Below are 14,084 nucleotides of genomic sequence, written 5' to 3' on the forward strand. Positions count from 1 at the left end.
CTTGAGGAATGGGCAAAAATCCCAGTGGCAAGAAGTGGAAAGCTCATAAAGACTTATCCCAAGCGACTAGCAGCTGTAATTGCTGCAAAAGGAGGCTATGCAAGTACTGATTTAGGGGTGTGAATCGTTATGCACACTGACATTTTCAGTTATTTTGTCCTATTTGTTGTTTGCTTCACAATAAAAGGAAAAACAAATGTTCACAGTTGTCATCATCTTCTTTACATGAAATGATGCAAACCCTCAAAAAAACAGTGAAATTCCAGGTTGTGAGCAAAACAAAAAATGCCAAGGGGGGTGAATACCTTCGCAAGCCACTGTACAATATTCCTTTAAAGTCTGAGGCTACACTGGATACCATTACATATATAGCCCAGTGTTTACAAGATCACAAAATATAAAGCACTCGGCATACTGCCAGCGGTGAAGTTCGCAGGTACAGTCATAAATTCTAGATCATACACCGCAAAAATATGTTTGAAACAACGGATCCAAGGTTACGTCTTGTGAAGGATAGCTGTGCACTTTGACACCGACTGTAACAAGGTAAATGTGCTGTGTATGCATAATCCCTGTGCGAACATTGCAGTGTACATTTATATACTATTTTTATAAGGTATACAACCACTTACATGACAATTGTACAGACAAAGCATGGGCTACATGCTTGTGTGTGATTGCTTACGCAAAAGCAATTCTCAGGGAAGTTGTGCCATCAAAAACAGTTGTGCAACTTGTGCAGTGTGACTATTTTAGAGCTGCAACTTTGCAGCAAAAAAGAGCCGAACTGCAGACAGGTCGCATGCACACGACTTACATATTGTGTTACGGTAGGTCTCTGAGTTGCAACTTGTGCAGCACTAAAAGAAGACCATACCCACAGTGATGCATGGTGGGGGCAGCATTATGCTTTGGGGCTGTTTTTCAGCAGCTGAAACTGGGGCTTTAGTCATGGTGGAGGGAATTATCGACAGTTCCAAATATCAGTCAATGTTGCAAAAAAACCTTCAGGTCTCTGCTAAAAAGCTAAAGATGAATTTCACCTTTCAGCACCACAACGACCCTACGCATACCTCCAAATGAACAAAAGAATGGCTTCGCCAGAAGAAGATCAAGTTTTTGGAATGGCCCAGCAAAAGCCCAGACCTGAACCCAAGTGACAATTTGTGAGTGACCTGAAGAGGGCCCTGTAAGCAGGAGATGCCCAGTGCCCATGCAATCTGTCATCGGTGTGTCAGGTGTGCCAGTCGCTCTGGATCCGGCTGTAGAAAGTCACTGCGCTTGGCATTGCAAACGTCTTCTTGATCTTCTAATTTCTGTATTATAGTTATAACCTTCTCCCTTTAAAACCCAGAAGCTACCTCCACCTTCTGCTGCTGATTGACACACTTGCTTGGTAGTTAAAAACTCTCAGTTTCTCCAGAGAGTCACCGGTGATAGTTCTATGTACCTCTGTGCAGGCTTGGAGTACTGGCAGTCGGCTAGTCTCATCTTTTGTGCCCTTGGAGGACAGTTGGCGTTAGCTCTCTGGTGTCTGCTCAAGAGAAGTGTGTCCCCTTTATTTGTTTACCTTGTCTTTAGTTTGTAGTGGGGCCTGACTAGTCCCTTCCCTATCTAGGGCCAAGCTCTAGGGACTTTTAGGGTTTGGGTTCCAGCTCGGCGATAGGTACAGAACCTACATAGTGACGGTAAGGTAGTCAGGGTGATATTAGATCTGCCTAGGGCTCTCCACTCCCCCTTTCCCTAGTTGTTGGGCTCCCTTCCCCCTCTTCCCGTCGTTGTTCACTTATTCCTTCCCTCACCTCACGTGACACTGACAAATTTGGAGCTACTGCAATGAAGCTTGGGCAAAGATTGCCAATTCCAGATGTGCCATGCTGATAGACTCCTACCCAAAATGACTGAGGGCCGATTCATCATTTGAGTTTTCTTTAAGTCACTTTCTTTTTTTTGTCTTGAGGTATTCGCAAAGGCTCATCCCGCCAAATTCATCAAAATGGTGCGTGCTCTTCATGAATTTGGTGCAAAGTCAAAAAAGGGCTTCTTTCCTGTCGTTAACCATTTTTGCGACTTTTTGACCTCATCTTTTTCAAAATGTTGCAAAAAAAGCGCAACTTTATGAAAATCAAGCATAAAAATACACCAGGGAGGTACTGAATTAGAGTTGCGTCAAATTTTACATTTTTTTGAAAAGTTGCAATTAATGAATCAGGTGACAATAACTGGAATTACTAAACTCCAGCTACAAGGCAGAAAATAAAAAAAAGACAGGCAAGCGCATATAAAACAGACTTAAAAAAAGGAGCAAATAGGATAATGAATTGGTTGCAAACAAAAAAAAGGCACCAAACACACAAAATTAGACAAAGAAACAGGCACAAAGGCAATGGTTCAACAAAGTATTAATTTAAGGGTGTGTATATTTATGCAACCAGATTATTTGGTTTTATTTTTCCACCAGAAAAGATTTCAGTTTATTTTTTAATGGATTTGTACAGATTATGGGCGACATTAAAAGCTCTGAAATGATTCTTCTTGGTATTATTTTTTTTTTTTACATGATAAAAACCTGGCATTTTAACAGGGGTGTGTAGACTTATTGTGTAGACAGAATAATTTACTGGGATTTTGTTCCGTTCTTCCTGAAATAACTGGTGTAACTGAGTCAGGTTTGTAGGCCTCCTTTCTAGCACACACTTTTTTTTAGTTCTTCCCATACATTTAGTATCAGATTGACGTCAGGGCTTTGTGTTGGTCACCCCATTACCTTCACTTTGCTGTCCTTAAAGGGAATCTGTCATCAGCTTTTTGACAACTAATCTGAGAGCAGCATGATGTAGAGGCAGAGACCCTGATTCCAGCGATGTGTCACTTACTGGGCTGCTTGCTGTCATATTGATAAAATTCCTGTTTTATCTGCTGCAGATCTAGCAGTTCTCTAAATACTGAGCCCTGTATCATCCTGCCCACATTACTGATTGGAAGCTTTTGTGTACACTGTGCATAGGCAGAAAGCTGCCAATCAGTGCGGGGGGTGGGGTTGGATTATCTGGCAGTAAGTTTAAAACTATAACAAGCAGCCCAGTAAGTGACACATCGCTGGAACCAGGGTCTGTCTCTATATTATGCTTCTCTCAGATTAGGTGGCAGGACGATCTGCTTCAAAAAGGCCTGAAAAGTCACTTAAAGGGAGACTGTCTCCCCAAATGTACACTTCAAACTGACCACATAACTTTGTAGGAACCACAAGTTCCACTTCTTTAAAGCACACCTGTCAGCAGGATTGTGCTTAGTAAACCACATACACTGTCAGATGGGTGCCATTACACTGAGTAAAATGATACCTTTGTTGATGAAATCCGTCCTGTGGTTCTTTTATAATCTTTATTTTAATTTCTGCCATAATGATATGCTCGTGCTCTGGGGCGGGACTTTAGGGAGGGGCTGTAACTGGTGCTCTCATTATGTATTCCTATCTCGGTCTCTGACAGGTCATTGTGCTTTCAGTCACCTACCTACTGTTTTAAATATTGTCTTTGTAATGTCTGTGGCAAAGTGAAAATTTACACCCCCCAAAATGGCTGCCGACGCCCGTGCATGCACAGTAGCATCTCTAGGCAATCGAAAAATGCTACTGCACAAGCGCGTTGGCCATATTGCTGCAGGCAAATTTCTTTTTCCTCTAGCAAAATGGCGCCCGCGCGTGCACAATAGCATCGGCAACCGAAAGATGCGCATGCGCAGGCGGCCATTTTGGGCCAACAAAGGTATCATTTTACTCAGTGTAACGGTGCCCACCTGACAGTGTATGTGGTTTGCTAAGCATAATCCTGCTGACAGGTGCGCTTTAAATTATGTTGCTTGACAGCGCTGTCTGAAGACAGACCTCAGAGATGTGATCACTGCCTCTGTGCAGGAGGGAGCATACCAATCACTCTCTCCTCGCTTCTGACATTGCAGGCTTTTTCTGTTATCATATTAGTGCAGAATTAGGGTGGTATTATATGGGCGGTGTATGGAGGTATTATATTGATGGTGTATGGCGGTATTATATGAGCGGTGTATGGCAGTAGCAGCATTATATGGCGGTATTATATGGGCGATGTATGGCCGTATTATATGGGCGGTGTATAGGGGTATTATATGGGCTGTGTGTGGCGGAATTCTATAGGCAGTGTATGGTGGTATTATATAGGTAGTGTATGGCACTATTATATAAGCAGTGTATGGCGGTATTATATGGCATTCTATGGCGGTAGTATATGGGCGGTGTATGGCGGTAGTATAAGGGCGGTGTATGGCGGTAGTATAAGGGCGGTGTATGGCGGCAGTATATGGGCTGTGTGTGGCGGTATTCTATAGGCAGTGTATGGCACTATTATATAAGCAGTGTATGGCGGTATTATATGGCATTCTATGGCGGTAGTATATGGGCGGTGTATGGCGGTAGTATAAGGGCGGTGTATGGCGGCAGTATATGGGCGGTGTATGGCGGCAGTATATGGGCTGTGTGTGTGGCACTATTATATAAGCAGTGTATGGCGGTATTATATGGCATTCTATGGCGGTAGTACATGGGCGGTGTACGGCGGTAGTATATGGGTGGTGTATGGCGGTATTAGGCCGCGCTCAGTCAGTATTTTTCCTCAGTATTTGTAGCCAAAACCAGTAGTGGAACAATCAGAGGAAAAGTATAACAGAAACACGTCACCACTTCTGTATTTATCACCCACTCCTGGCTTTGGCTTACAAATTCTGAGGCAAAATACTGAACGTGTGACCGTGGCCTTCTATAGACAGCACTATTTGTGTACCGTATATTACCGCTCCGGGCTCCATAGGAAGCCGTTGTCTCGGTGCCGTCCTCTCCACAGCGGTGCTGCTGCCTCCTGCGCCCCCCCACGTTCACTGCGCTCACAGCACCGCAGTCTGCACAGTGCAGCGCCCCCCGCGGCCGCACGACGTCGCTTCACACTTTCCCGCCCTCTGTGCAGGAGGCCCCGCCCCATACGTGACGTCAGTGAAAGGCCCCGCCCCATACATGACGCCAGTGAAAGGCCCCGCCCCATACATGACGCCATCAGAAGAACCGCCTACTACATGACGTAAGCAGAAGGCCCCGCCCAGAAGTTTCAAGGCGCCCGCCCCCCATCCCCACAGCCGGACACAGCGCCACCCGCAGGCCGCCAGAAGCAGCAGTAGCGCGGAGCACCGGAACCCCCCTCCTCCCCACCCGCGGTCCTGGCGAGCGGAAGCGGAAGACTCAGCTCTTTCCGCTGCTGCCGTCCTTCCAGAGATTGCCTACTGCCCCCCCCCCACAGTGACAGCAGCGACAGCCGGGCCTGCGCGCTCCTCCCTCTCCTGCACCCTCACCGGGAAGCGGAGCTCCGGCCGCCGCGCCTGTCTACGTCCAGCGTGTGGGGAGAGCCGCCACCGGGTGAGTGTGTACACGGGGCCTGTCACGCGTGGGCTCCTCACCCCCTGAGACCCTGTCTGGGGGGCGCTTAACCCCTGCCGTGCCGGCCGTGGCTGCCGCCTATCTCCTAGCAACGCTGCGGCCTGGAAACATTATTACCCGGCGTGCTCTGCGCCTCCTCCCAACTGCTGAGCGTCACACCACCTATCCCTCCACCTGCACGTCCGTCACACCGCCTATCCCTCCACCTGCACGGCCGTCACACCGCCTATCCCTCCACCTGCACGGCCGTCACACCGCCTATCCCTCCACCTGCACGGCCGTCACACCGCCTATCCCTCCACCTGCACGGCCGTCACACCGCCTATCCCTCCACCTGCACGTCCGTCACACCGCCTATCCCTCCACCTGCACGTCCGTCACACCGCCTATCCCTCCACCTTGCACGGCCGTCACACCACCTATCCCTCCACCTTGCACGGCCGTCACACCGCCTATCCCTCCACCTGCACGTCCGTCACACCGCCTATCCCTCCACCTTGCACGTCCGTCACACCGCCTATCCCTCCACCTTGCACGGCCGTCACACCACCTATCCCTCCACCTTGCACGGCCGTCACACCACCTATCCCTCCACCTTGCACGGCCGTCACACCACCTATCCCTCCACCTGCACGGCCGTCACACCGCCTATCCCTCCACCTGCACGGCCGTCACACCGCCTATCCCTCCACCTGCACGTCCGTCACACCGCCTATCCCTCCACCTGCACGTCCGTCACACCGCCTATCCCTCCACCTGCACGGCCGTCACACCGCCTATCCCTCCACCTGCACGGCCGTCACACCGCCTATCCCTCCACCTTGCACGGCCGTCACACCACCTATCCCTCCACCTTGCACTGCCGTCACACCGCCGATCCCTCCACCTGCACGGCCGTCACACCGCCGATCCCTCCACCTGCACGGCCGTCACACCGCCGATCCCTCCACCTTGCACGGCCGTCACACCGCCGATCCCTCCACCTGGCACGGCCGTCACACCGCCGATCCCTCCACCTGGCACGGCCGTCACACCGCCGATCCCTCCACCTTGCACGGCCGTCACACCGCCGATCCCTCCACCTTGCACGGCCGTCACACCGCCGATCCCTCCACCTTGCACGGCCGTCACACCGCCGATCCCTCCACCTTGCACGGCCGTCACACCGCCGATCCCTCCACCTTGCACGGCCGTCACACCGCCGATCCCTCCACCTTGCACGGCCGTCACACCGCCGATCCCTCCACCTTGCACGGCCGTCACACCGCCGATCCCTCCACCTGGCACGGCCGTCACACCGCCGATCCCTCCACCTTGCACGGCCGTCACACCGCCGATCCCTCCACCTTGCACGGCCGTCACACCGCCGATCCCTCCACCTTGCACGGCCGTCACACCGCCGATCCCTCCACCTTGCACGGCCGTCACACCGCCGAGCCCTCTGCCAGTTGCTGACAGCTCCTCACGGTGGGGTCGGCGCCTGTGGTCGCTGACAGGACATTTTCTTGGATTGGGAGTGATGATGTAATTCATTCTCTTAGTGATCGCACTGTAACTGCACTTTTCTAATAGTTCGCTAGTTTTGGTGGGGCAGGGGGCTTACTGACGACTATGTGATAGCGCTGTAATTTGATGTCAGCGTGGACCATAATGATCCGACAGATCACTGCTTTCATTTCAGCATTGAGAAATATAACAGTATAAGTGTCGTTCACACACAGCGGATATAACGCAGTCTTTTTATCCTGAGTATCTGCAGTGCCAGCCAAGTGGATGGAGATTACTAAATGTTGTCCACACATTAAGGATCAGTCCATAGCAGAAAGTGGCCTGAATGTTCAGCTCGTGCTGTGGCTTTGTCCTGGTCTTTTGTAGTCTCTGAATTAAAGGGGGTTATCCCCTATTAAAGCAAGTTGTCACCTATCCACAGAGAGATGCCAGATAAAGGTAGCCCCATAGAGCTTGTATAAAGGTTGCCCGTTCTGCCTATCAACGCAGGTCCCAGTTGCCGGCTGCCACCGATCAGTAAGTGATCACCTATTCTAGACATGTGTGAGATTGTTTTCACCAGACAATCCGTTTAATACTACTGCAATCTAAGAAAATAAGGAATCAAAGAATCAGGAATCCCAATGATGATATTTGACTCAGCGACAATCACATGATTGCTTAATGCCAGCCTGGCATAACGGGGCTGCTTGGTCATAGCCACGCGCCTCGTCGACCTCGCCGGACTGCCTTTGTGTGCGGTGAATTCTGCGGACCTCTCACACTAGACTGGGGCTTCCGGGTGTGATAGGCTCTGGAGGGTGCTGATCATGCACCTGCAAAGATTGCAGCTTATTCCTATCAAACCCGGAGGCCCCAGCCTAGCGTGAGAAGTCCGGAGATTTCAGTGCGGATAACGGTGATTTGAAGATGTGAACCAGATGGATGACAGAGCGGTGAGGGGAATATAAGCATTTTATTTTTTGCTTTAACATTTTCATTGTCTATTTTGGTTTCGAAAAATGGCGGCCACCCTGTTGCTAAGTCTGCGCCGAAGTGAATTACAAAAAAATCCACATTTTGGCGAATGCAAATTTTTGTAAAATTCTAGTAGAATTCAATTTGCCTCACATTTCTTCGCTCATCTCTAGTTGTCTAGAACTTTTATATTGATTACCTATCTTGGTTTGCTGTTCACATGTCTGTGTTATTTTTTGGCTGACTTTTTTGGATTTGAGTGAGGATCAAAATTACCCATACAAGTCTATAGGTCCGTGAAAATCGCAGACAGCTCATCTACGTGCCATCTGTGTGCTGTCCATGATTGACATGGGAAAGCATGGGAGATGATTTGCTATTTGTGCAATCAGGAAACATGTAGATCAGGAGAGCAGACTGTCAGTCATTACATGTCTCACACTGGTAACGCCCATTTTATTTACGCTAAGCTCTGGGGACGGATTCTTATGGAGATCTATGTCCGGCCCATAGATCTTAACAGCTCATTTACATACTAAGAAGAATATGCATTTCTCTGGAATAAAACATCGGATCACAAATATCAAGGTGTTATTTTTATTCAGCTTCCTATGACCTGCATGAACATATAGATGCCCAGATCCTACTGATAGATTCACTTTAACCCCTTCACAACATCCGCCATATATGTACGGCGCATGTCAGAAGCGGCCGTATGGAGCGAGCCCACCCCATGCCTGGCAGGTGATGGCTGTGTATTAACAATTGCGGGTGGAACAGTGCTTCGCCATCATTATTAACTTGTTAAATGCCGCTGTCAGTGTGACAGCGGTATTTAACACGTGTTGACGTGCACACGTTTAATTCAATTCGCCCATTGGTGATGTGACCCCGGTCGCCGATGGGTTGTCATGATAGCCGGCGGGCAGCTGATGACCCCTGTGCCTGTCATTACGGAGCTGCTTTGAAACTCTGCCTGTGGCCGGACTTCAAAGGAGACTGTGATTTCTGTTGCATGCAGTGATGCTGTGGTATCACTGTATAAAGCACAAGTGATTGGATGATTGCATCTTTCAGTCCCCTGAGGGGGCTAACAAAAACAGTAAAAGAAAACAAAAAAAACTAAGTTCAAATCACCGCCCTTTACCCCCCCATTAAGAATAAAGATATAAAAAAATATAAACATGTTGTATCGCCGCGTGTAGAAATGTCAGATTTATCAAAATATAAAACAATTAACCTGATCGGTAAACGGCGTAAACAGAAAAAATTCAAGAGCGCCAAAATGACGTTTTTTGGTTTCCGCAATTCCACAAAAGAAGTGCTGTAACAAGCGATGTAAAAGTCACATCTATCCCAAAATGGTATCAATAAAAATGTCGTCTCATCCCACAAAAAATAACCCATCACACAGCTTCATCAACCGAAAAATAAAAATGTTACAGGTCTTGGAAAATGGCGACACAACTCCAAAAATGTTTTTTCAGAACTTCTCATTTTTTTTTTCACCACTAAAGTAATAATAAAAAAAACTGGACATGCATCAGCTTAATTGCGTACCGATGAGCAGAATCATATTGCCTGATCATTTTTACCACAAAATGTACCGTATTTTTCGGACTATAAGACGCACCGGACCATAAAACACACCTAGGTTTTAGAGAAGGAGGAAAAAAAAAATATGTAAGCAAAAAATGTGTCCTGGTATGCATGGCACCCCTCATCCCTGTCCTGGTATGCATGGCACCCCTCATCCCTGTCCTGGTATGCATGGCACCCCTCATCCCTGTCCTGGTATGCATGGCACCCCTCATCCCTGTCCTGGTATGCATGGCGCCCCTCATCCCTGTCCTGGTATGCATGGCGCCCCTCATCCCTGTCCTGGTATGCATGGCGCCCCTCATCCCTGTCCTGGTATGCATGGCGCCCCTCATCCCTGTCCTGGTATGCATGGCGCCCCTCATCCCTGTCCTGGTATGCATGGCGCCCCTCATCCCTGTCCTGGTATGCATGGCGCCCCTCATCCCTGTCCTGGTATGCATGGCGCCCCTCATCCCTGTCCTGGTATGCATGGCGCCCCTCATCCCTGTCCTGGTATGCATGGCGCCCCTCATCCCTGTCCTGGTATGCATGGCGCCCCTCATCCCTGTCCTGGTATGCATGGCGCCCCTCATCCCTGTCCTGGTATGCATGGCGCCCCTCATCCCTGTCCTGGTATGCATGGCGCCCCTCATCCCTGTCCTGGTATGCATGGCGCCCCTCATCCCTGTCCTGGTATGCATGGCGCCCCTCATCCCCGTCCTGGTATGCATGGCGCCCCTCATCCCCGTCCTGGTATGCATGGCGCCCCTCATCCCCGTCCTGGTATGCATGGCGCCCCTCATCCCCGTCCTGGTATGCATGGCGCCCCTCATCCCCGTCCTGGTATGCATGGCGCCCCTCATCCCCGTCCTGGTATGCATGGCGCCCCTCATCCCCGTCCTGGTATGCATGGCGCCCCTCATCCCCGTCCTGGTATGCATGGCGCCCCTCATCCCCGTCCTGGTATGCATGGCGCCCCTCATCCCCATCAGGCTGCACATAAAAAAAATAAACACTAATACTCGCCTTTCTTCTCTCCTCCAGCGCTGCGCCCTGTCTGCCTGCACTGATCTCTCCATGTGAGCCGAGCATGGCGTCACTGCCATGCGCGGCTCACAAGGAGAGATCAGCTGCCGGAAGTCACTGCTCCCCACGCCGGGACTGTGTGCGCGGGGAGCAGTGACTTCACTCTCCTTCATAGCCGGCACACAGTGTTGCCGCACTGTGGCTCCTGCTGCTGCCGCTGGGCTATCGCGTGTGCCCGCTTATTAAAGGGCATGAATATTCACCCCCTCCCCACGCCCATGGGCGTCGAGAGAGGTTGAATATTCATGCCCTTTAACAGCGGGCTCAGGCGATTCCGGCAGCAGCAGGAGCCGCACTGCGGCTACACTGTGTGCTGCTATTAAGGAGCACGAATATTCAGTTCTCCCCATGCCTCATGGGCGTGGGGAGCAGTGAATATTCATTTTCTTTAGCAGCGGGGACAGTGTAGGCTGCAGCGGGAGGTTGCTGCCTCCTGTGCCCCGCTCCTCCACTTCTACCGCTCTCCCCACATATATATACACCCCCCCCCCCAACAATCGAACTATAAGACGCACCCCCCATTTTCCTCCAAAATTTTGGAGGAAAAAGGTGCGTCTTGTAGTCTGAATAATATGGTACATTGTTTTTTGTGTATTGTTTATTACAATGTCAGAATTGTGAGGTTTTTTTTTTTCCACAATTTCTCCCCACTTGCAATTTTTTTCCTTTTTTTCAAGTACAGTATGTGGTACAAGCCATGGGTGCAATAAATTAACATGGGAGGCAAAGTTTTTAATGGATCCTATGTGTTTTGTGCACTTTTTTGTTAACAAAAACTTATATTATCCTAAGTAATGTATGCACTTAAAATGCCTATCAAAATCTGCAAAAAATTGTGCATGTATTACAGCGAGGTTATGTATGATGGTGGAGGAAGTGCAATAATTAGCTGTACCTACTATTCACAGTTTGGTATTGAGCAATTCTCATTGACAACTTTTCTTTTTGCTCTAAAGTAACCCTGTAGAAATATCCCAGTTTGTCATCAGTCTGATAACACTACTATGGCCTTTCTGCTACAATTCTGTACTGTTTTAGTACTAAATTACTGTATATGGACTTCAGAGAAACTTGTCACCAGGTTTTTGCCACGTAATCTGAGCAGCATAATGTAGAGACAGATTCTAGTGATGTCACTTACAGTACTTTTGATTATGTACTGTATAAAACTGTAATTTTAGCATTAGAGGACTATAAACCTGCTGCCATGTAGTGCCCTGTATAACCCCCCCTCCACCACTGACTGGCAGCTTTCTGCCTATGCACAGTGCACACAGAAAGCAGCAAATCAGTGGTGTGGGTGGGTTTATACACAGCTCAGTATTCAGAGAACTGCTAGATCTTCCGGAGAGAAGCCAGTGATTTTATCACAATTACAGCAAGCAGCCCAGTAAGTGACACATCTCTTCCCCTGCATGCAAAGACCTGCTGACCGATTCCTTTTTAGACCTATGAGTAATGCTAGTAGGCACACGCCTAGTCCGAGTGTGGACGGGCGCATGCATAACGCATACTCACAGTGCGGCCTGTGCGCTTTGTGAGGATTCACAATTCTGCAGTCAGTGACTACAGACTTTTGTCATGAACCTGGACACCCCCTTTAACACTAGGTGGCCATAGATCTTAGGCTTCATTCACATCTGCTTTTTTGTTTCAATTGTTCGGTCCATCATAAAAACAGAAAAACAACAAAAAATTAAAATGGCATGGCCTTAGTCCGAGCATGGTGGACACCATTGATTATAATGAGTTCTGAATACCATCATGTTAGCTGTTAGGATAGCACATTGTGCTTTTTTACCAGTACGTCCATCATAACGGCACGACAGGAGTAAAGTCCTCTGTTCCTCTAGGGACAGGAACCGCATGAGGTTAAAAGCCCCCCCCCCCCCCCTCATCACACCCTCAGTGTTTTTCCTGTCCCTAGCAGGACAGGACGCTATGGAGAGGTTCTTTGAAGATTGAAGCTACCTGAGAGCCAGGGGGATCGGGGGGGGGGGGGGGTCTGAAAACTCTCTCCTTCCTTCGGTCCAAAAGGCTCTATGCTGATAACCCACTGCGGGGGTCGGGGGTGCTGACACCCCACTCCGGGGGTCCCTCTGCCAGAAAACCGCCGCTTGCCGCTGTATCCCCCGGACAGGGGGCACTGAGCGTTGTACTGACCCGCCGGCGTTATGAAGTGCCGGCATGCACTCCACGGAGGAGCGCTGTGTACCCGAGACTTCCGGCCGGGAGGCGGAGTCAGGAAAGCAGACATCCGCTTTGGGCCGGCGTGCGTTCCAGGATGGAACGCACGCCGAGCGCTGTATACGGGAGCCGAGACTTCCGGCTGGGAGGCGGAGTCAGGAAAGCGGACTGCCGCTTAGGGGAAACGCACGCCACGTGACTTCTACTTCCGGTGCCCAGACCGCAGGTGCCCCGAGGCGGTGGTGAGCCTCCAGGACACATTAGGAATGGCGGTTATCGTTGGGGGCGTGGCTACCCACCTGGATCAGGTAACACCCTATAAAATGGTACACCTCAGCCACACACAATCTGACACCATGGAATCCAATCCTACACGGTCAGAAGCCCCTTCAGAGTCACTGGGCAGTCTGAGTATAGTCTCAGACCCTTGCCTGGATAATTGAACCCTGTAATCCAGGACAGATCTTTTATTAGCAATCTCCTGTGTCCCCTTTTTTCTGAATTAGGATAGGGGAACTCAGAGGTCCGGATCGTCCTCCAAAAAATCCAAAATATGTGTATCCTGTATCACTAAGCTTCAGGACTCATATAAAAAGAGGCTGTGTAAAGAATGTATAGCAGAAGTTTTAAAAGAAGAAAAAGCTTCCTTTTTGACGGACATGAGATCTATGATCCGTGAGGAGGTCCAGAACACAGTCTCGAGCCTTATACCTTCCCATACGCAGCCGTCACCCCAAATAGTTCAACCCTCTCCTCGCCAGAAAAGATCCAGGTGGGAGATGGAAGAGCTGTCTGAGGAAGGGGAATATTTAGACTCGGCATCAGAGCACAGTCTGGAAGAGGATGAGGATCGCTTCTCACAGTTACCCTCACAAGAGAGAAAAAAATGTCTTCTCTGCAGAACATATGGATGAGCTATTGAAATCCGTTAGACATACTATGAACTTGGAAGACACTCAGGTCTCCCACTCCAGACAAGATAAAATGTTCGCGGGTCTAAGGACTCAGAGGAATAGTGTTCCCAGTAAATGAGCATCTAAAAGCGATGATTATGCAGGAATGGGAAGAAGTGGAAAAAAGACTCATTGTGCCAAGAGACTTTAAATCCCGTCTTCCTTTCAATCTGGAGGACATCAAACTTTGGGAGGAAATCCCTAAGGTAGATGTCCCAATAGCGAAAGTGGCTAAGAAAACGTCCATCCCCTTTTGAAGATTCGTCTTGCCTCAAAGACGCAATGGATAGGAAGGTGGAGAACATGCTCAAGAGGAGTTGGGAAGCCTCAGCAGCCATAATCAAATCTAATAT

The 14,084-nt window shown here is 49.4% G+C and overlaps 1 protein-coding gene across 1 annotated transcript in view; it reads left to right on the plus strand.

The window, feature by feature from the left end:
- The first annotated feature begins 5,138 nt into the window (after positions 1-5,138).
- PPP6R1 (protein phosphatase 6 regulatory subunit 1) overlaps positions 5,139-14,084 on the plus strand; it is a 73,945-nt gene continuing 64,999 nt past the window's right edge. The window contains exon 1 of the mRNA XM_073656349.1: positions 5,139-5,437. The gene's annotated coding sequence lies outside the window, so the exon portion shown is untranslated. The remainder of the gene's footprint in view (positions 5,438-14,084) is intronic.

This window comes from Phyllobates terribilis, unplaced genomic scaffold (genome assembly GCF_046119375.1).
Source record: "Phyllobates terribilis strain yellow unplaced genomic scaffold, ASM4611937v1 Scaffold_12__6_contigs__length_324123572, whole genome shotgun sequence".
Classification (NCBI taxonomy): Eukaryota; Metazoa; Chordata; class Amphibia; order Anura; family Dendrobatidae; genus Phyllobates; species Phyllobates terribilis.